The sequence below is a fragment of the Palaemon carinicauda genome, chromosome 30 (genome assembly GCF_036898095.1).
Source record: "Palaemon carinicauda isolate YSFRI2023 chromosome 30, ASM3689809v2, whole genome shotgun sequence".
In the NCBI taxonomy this organism is placed as follows: Eukaryota; Metazoa; Arthropoda; class Malacostraca; order Decapoda; family Palaemonidae; genus Palaemon; species Palaemon carinicauda.
The window spans coordinates 98,638,986-98,646,485 of record NC_090754.1 but is presented as its reverse complement, the minus strand read 5'-3'; positions in this window follow the sequence as shown (position 1 = coordinate 98,646,485).

Here is a 7,500-nt window from a genome sequence, read left to right as displayed (position 1 = left end):
GATCATAATCAACAATCTTATACACTCGTAATAAGAAACAAGTGAATTTGGAAGTCTACCCATATGACTTCTATTTTGTTGTGTGAAGAGAACTACCGCCCATTGTAAAGGGGTAATTGTTTGCACAGTGGTTCGTCACATAATAGTTGGGGGCCTGTCCGGGATCTGATGTGCAATCTGATGTGCGATCTGATGTGTGATATGATTCATCAAATTTATATCAAGTGATTGAATCGTGAAAGAACAGTTCCAGTGATTATGAACAGTATCGAGTGTTGTGTTGTGGCGTACCAAGGATAAAGGACGACAGTAATAATTCCAAGGTAAGGTAGATGTCTCGTCTCCCTCTCATTAGACATTTATGTACAATATATGTCTGGGTAGTCATTTGGTTGTAAGAGGAACAAGTCACGCTTAATATAGTTAAGACTTAGGTATGCTGATTGTCCAGCTTCTAAACCACCCTTATTAATTGAAGATGCCCACAGTAGGTAGCTTTTAAAGTTTCGCCTACTCAAATCTCGTATCCCAGAGATTTCTCATAAAAAAAAAAAAATCTGAAGCCCTAAGATTTTGCCATTTCTTAAAATCGCCATTCAAAAGTGATATTTAGGAAATAAAGTCAAATTTCATTATATGTGATTTACTAAATTAAGTTTCATTATAAGTGAAATTTCCTCCATCTCTATTTCATTATGAAGTGATTTATTTTGTTATATGAATTTCGTAAGTGAAATTAGCCAATTTCCAATTTCGGAGATTTTCGTAATTCCAATCGTTATTTCTAGTCAGGAAATTAACTTATATATTGTTTGGTGTTAAAAGTACTATTTTGGTGTACAAATAACATTTACGTGTCGGTAAATGAATATTTAGATACTTGTGTTAAATTACTCCTGTTATATCTATTAAGCGCATACTAAGTATTTTGTCCAGTTTGCGCATTATTCTGATAATCAATTACTTTAAACTAAGTGTTGACTATTAACTAGATTCTTTATCATAACGAGAATAATATAGTATTTATATAAATTAAAATGTAACATTGAAAAGTTATCGTATTAAGCTGGTATAAATTAAAAGGAAATGTAAACTAGAACGTGCTAATTAGGTATGTTTAAAGTAAAAAAACCTTTGCGTTTTAAAGTCTTGTTTACCGATTCGGTAAAATTGTTGTAAAAGTTTGTGATGTTAAGCGTGTCGTTTGAGTAATTAGGAAGTAGTTAGCCGCGTGCTCAAGATCTCGAGTATAAAGAAATAATTGTTCAGTCGTTAACTGTGAATAAAAGTTTTAATAGTATTATCGTAAGTTTCGCGAGACTTAATTTTGTATTTAAGCTATTTTTGTGTAAGGTAATCTAATCATATAATTTTGTAATTTTGTGATCTCTCGATCTTGTAATTTTGTGATCGCTATTTTGTATTTCTGTGATCGAAAGATTGTTATTTTGCGATCGTATGATCTTATACTTATTCTTATAAAGTTTGGATATTTATTTTAGTTTGTACTTATCTTGCGCCACAGGCGACATTCAAAATGCCTTTCAACTTGCAACAATTTATTGTATCACCACGGGATCATGTGAAATCTCTCACAGTTGCCACAAAAACTGACCTAAAGAATCTAGCTCGCCATTATGATGTACAGGTTCCCGCAACTGCCGTAAAATGTGTAATTCTCAGTCATATTTTGAACTTCCTTGTAGATGAAGATATTGTTCCAGAAGAAGAATTGGCTGACGTTCGAGCTCTAACAGTTACCAATCCAAATGTTGACTTGGATAAACTAAGTCTACAGCTGGAGTTGGAAAAGATGAAGATGCAAGCCGCAACTGCCGCCGCTGAGGTAGAAGAAAGGAAAGCCGCTGCTGCTGAACGAGCCGCAACTGCCGCCGCTGAGGTAGAAGAGAGGAAAGCCGCTGCTGCTGAAAGAGCCGCAACTGCCGCAACTCTGGTAGAACGAGAAAGAGCCGCTGCTGCTGAACGAGCCGCAACTGCCGCCGCTGAGTTAGAAGAGAGGAAAGCCGCTGCTGCTGAGCGCAAGGCTGCTGCCGCTGCTTCCCTAGAACGTATCAAGGTGGAAACTGCTTTGGAGCAACAAGAAAAAGCAAGTGAACAGAAAAACAACGCTCTCCGTGTTAGGCTGCAGATTGAGAGAGAAGCGGCCACAGTAACAGAACGGGATCTGGCATTTATAAGACTGAAAGAAAAGGAAGAAGGTAAGCTAATTCCCGAACCCTTTGATGTGGGCAAGGTGCAGAAATTGCTGCCCACATTTGAAGAACGGGAACCTGATAACTACTTTTCTGTGTTCGAAGACACAGCCAAGAATCTCAATTGGCCTCAGGACAAATGGTATTTGATCATCCGGAACTCATTTAAAGGTAAAGCATTATCTGTATGTGCCACTATGTTAGAGGAACATGATTATTTCATAATTAAACAGGCAATCCTTGATGCTTATTCTATTACTGCGGAAGGTTATAGGCAAATATTTCGTAATAGTCAGAAGCAAGTTCAGCAGACCTTTTTAGAATTTATGAATGGAAAGATTAAACAGTTTCAGAAGTGGGTAGACAAAGTAGATGTCAAAACTTTCGAGCAGTTGAAAGATTTAATAGTAATGGAGGAGTTCTTAAGGAAAATACCAGGTAGCATTAATGTGTATCTAAGAGAGCAGAATGAATCTGACCCTAAGAAAGCCGCTTTAAAGGCAGATGACTATGCTCTTATTCATAAAGTAGGTAAAACCCTATATAGAGAAACTAGACCTAAGGAAACTTGTACATACTGCAAACAAGAAGGACATCATATTTCAGAATGTCCTGATCCACATTGTGCAGCTTCATACTTAAAGAGAAAACCTAATCCCCCTCAATTCTCTCCTAAGCAAATGAATCTGCCCAAACAGGAACCAAAACCTAAGGTGGAGAAGAAAAAGACCTTCCATTGTGCATCACACGAGTCCCAAGCGTTTGCACCCTTCACTTGCTCAGGCAAAATAAATGGTAAACCTGTAACCATACTCAGAGACACTGGATCCTCTCAAACGATCGTCTCTCCTAAAGTAATACGACCTAAAGGTGAAACTCACAGGTATGTTGCAGTTAATGACTTAACCAGTAAGTCTATGTTGCCTCTCATTAATGTAAACCTTCATTGTCCTTATTTCTCTGGAACTACTGAAGTAGCTGTAAATCCAGAACTGTTACCATGCAAGAATGTTGATGTAATCCTGGGTAATGACATAGCTAACTCTGTTGTCTTAACAAACTTAATAGCAGTATCTCCAGGTGATGTTGTACAGGAGGAATGCTTAGCAGTGACACGAAGCAGGAAAAAGGACACCCCTACTGAATCATCATCAAACCCGTTGCCAGTCTCTGAACCTATGGATTTCAACGAGTTGATGAGTACATATAAGATCCAACCTGATTCCTTTAGCTATCAACAAAGGAAAGATGTCACTCTACAGCAGTGTTTCAACCAAGTGAAACCAAAGGATACCAACAAGTGTTCTTATTTTTATATTAATAATAATGTACTAATGAGAAAATTCAGGTCCAGCAAGAACAGTCATCTAGAAACCTGGAAAGATCTATTCCAGGTAGTTGTTCCTAAGGATATAAGACCTCTGATCCTAGAATTGTCTCACTCTGCTGACTCTCATCTTGGTATCACTAAAACATATGAACGCATCAGTCAAGACTTTTATTGGCCAAACATGAAGAATGACATTAAAGAGTATGTAAAAACATGTACAACATGTCAAAAAGTAAGTAGTCCTAATGTGAAAGTACCAGTTGCACCATTAAAACCTATACTTGTGCCTAAAGAACCTTTCAGTAAGATCATAGTAGATTGTGTAGGCCCTTTGCCTAAGACAAAAAGGGGACATGAATACTTGCTTACGGCCTTATGCCCAACTACCCGTTATCCATTTGCAGTACCTTTAAGAAACATTTCAGCCAAGAACATCCTAAAGTCACTAGTGTCCATATTTACTGTTGTAGGATTTCCAACTGAACTACAATGTGATCAAGGAACCAATTTCATGAGTCATGTTTTTAAAACAGCTATGAAAGATTACCATATAACCCAAGTCTCATCCTCAGCTTACCATCCACAGACCAATGGAGCATTAGAACACACTCACCAGACCATTAAAAATCTTCTCCGGAAATACATCCATAGTTCAGGTAACGAGTGGGATTGCGATTTGGAACTGATCATGTACATCATACGAGGAGTTCGAAATCAGTCTACTGGTATGTCACCTTTTGAACTACTCTTCGGTCGACGGCCACGAACTATCCTCAGTTCAGTCAAAGAACGCATCCTGAAGTTGGGAGATAATGAGGTACCTCTTTCCCAATATATTTCAGAACTCAACAAGAAACTTTCAGATCTTCACTCCATTGCCAAAACTAACTTGATAACAGCTCAAGAGAAGATGAAGATTAACTATGATAAAAAGGCTAAAACCAGAAGTTTCAAAGTAGGAGATGCAGTGCTGCTATATTATCCGATTGCAGGCTCTCCCCTACGAGAGAAATACCAGGGACCTTATACCATCACTCAACTTATCTCGCCAACCAACTATATAATCGCCACTCCAGATAAGCGTAAGTCTACTCAATTAGTCCACATAAACCTCTTAAAGGCCTATTTGTCTCCCTCAACAGCTGAAAATAAAACGGTAATGATTACTAGTGCCATACCATACATAGATTGTCCTATGGATCAATTTACAGATGATCCAATAACTGCATCTTGGCAGGATTCTCAAAACTCAAAGATCTTGGAAAACTTATCAGACTATCTAAAACCCTTATCTGCATCAAAATGTAAATCTTTAGTAGCTTTATTCCATGAATTTCCTAGTATAACTTCAGATAAACCAGGCAGATGCACCATGCTAGATCATGACATCAAACTACAACCAGGTGCTGCACCCATTAAACAAGCTTTCTATCGAACATCACAGAAGAAATTGGGTATCATGAAAGAAGAAGTGAACTACTTAGTAAGAGAAGGATTGGCAGAACCCAGTGCGTCACCATGGGCTTCCCCATGTCTCCTAGTAGGAAAGAAAAATGGTAAATTTCGTCTTTGTACCGATTACAGGAAGATTAATAATTTAACAATTAAAGATTCGTATCCTCTACCAAGAATACAAGATATCATTGACCAAACGCTAGTGATCTTGGATATGGGGGCATTTTATTACAGCATCCTGCTCCAATAACAGCCATAACAGGAAACCTGCCCCCACTAGCTGATCTGTTACCAGTCTCTTATTCCAGTGGACGATTTATGGGTTCCCAACTAAATTGGCCCACTGTGGAGAAAGAACTATTCGCCATCGTAGCTACCATCCAGAGATACGAGATCTATGTTGATGGACAAGACACGATCTACGTCTACAGCGACCACTCTCCTCTGTCGCATCTCCATAGGTCCACTACTCTCAACCCTAAACTTTTAAGATGGTCATACATACTATCTGCACATAATATCCAAGTAATCGCCATATCAGGACGAGAAAACATTGTGGCAGACTCATTATCAAGGATAACCTCGGTTGATCCTCGGGAAATGGAAAAAAACAAAAACAAGGGGGGACTGTGATATCCCCATATGTTGTACATATGTTAACATATCTGATTTGTCTAAAGTTTATTTTTCCATTTTCTTTGTAAATACATCACCTTATTTCAGCGCCATCTTCATTCCATTCTTCTCATTATCTTTTGTTTACACTCGCCTTCCTGCTGTAAATCATCCCTGTTTTCTTACCTTACATGTTATAAGGTAACCCCAAATTTATTGTTTTGTTAGAATACATTGTTCTCACCACGAGATTCATCTACCTTACTCACCCATTCACTTTGCATTGCTTATTATTGTTGTTTTGAAGTGCTTTTTCATTGTTTTGTTTAACGTAAGATTAAAGTTTTGTTTATAACATAGTTTATTGTTCCTGTCCTCCAATTATCCTGCTATTGGTGCTTTGATTGTCTGCAACCAGCCTTAAGAAGATACATTTGATCATAATCAACAATCTTATACACTCGTAATAAGAAACAAGTGAATTTGGAAGTCTACCCATATGACTTCTATTTTGTTGTGTGAAGAGAACTACCGCCCATTGTAAAGGGGTAATTGTTTGCACAGTGGTTCGTCACATAATAATATATATAGATATATATATATATATATATATGTGTGTGTGTATATATATATATATATATATATATATATATATATATATATATATATATATATATATATATATATATATATATATATATATATATATATATATATACATACATATATATGTGTGTGTATATATATATATATATATATATATATATATATATATATATATATATATATATATATATATATATGTGTGTGTGTGTGTGTGTATATATATATATATATATATATATATATATATATATATATATATATATATATATATGTGTGTGTGTGTATATATATATATATATATATATATATATATATATATATATATATATATATATATATATATATATATATATATATATATATATATATATATATATATATATATATATATATATATATGTATATATATATTTATATATATATATATATATATATATATATATATATATATATATATATATATATATAAGAATTATATATATATATATATATATATATATATATATATATATATATATATATATATATATATATATATATATATATATATATGCCCCCTGTGGCCGCGGGGGCATATAAAAATTAGAATAGCGCCAACGTTATCCCTGCGTGTCGTAAGAGGCGACTAAAAGGGACGGGACGAGGGGGCTGGGAACCCCCTCTCCTGTAAAAAATTCCTACGAGACATCGACAAGGAGATGGAGCTGGGGGGAGAGTGACTGCTCCCCGCACTCTAGTTTTGGGGTGTTTAAATGTGCGTGGATGTAGTACGATAGAGAGTAAAAGATGTGAGATTGGAAGTATGTTTAGAAGTAGAAGGATGGATGTATTGGCCTTGAGTGAGACAAAGATGAAAGGAAAGGGTGAAGTGATGTTTGGTGAAATGTCTGGTAGAGTGTCTGGGATTGAAAGGGGAAGAGCGAGAGAGGGTGTGGCGTTATTGCTGAGTGAATGGATGACAGGTAAAGTAGTGGAATGGAAGGAGATATCATCTAGGTTAATGTGGGTAAGGGTTAGGTTGGGTAGGGAATGTTGGGCGTTTGTCAGTGCGTATGGGCCAGGTAGTGAGAAAAGTGAAGAAGATCGGAATGAGTTCTGGAATGATTTAACTAGGTGTGTAGAAGGACTGGGTAGAAGGAATTATGTAGTTGTTATGGGTGACTTAAATGCTAGAGTGGGCGCTGGAGAGGTAGAAGGTGTCATTGGTAAGTATGGCGTACCAGGTGAAAATGAGAGTGGTGAGAGACTGGTAGACATGTGTGTTGAACAAGAGATGGTAAT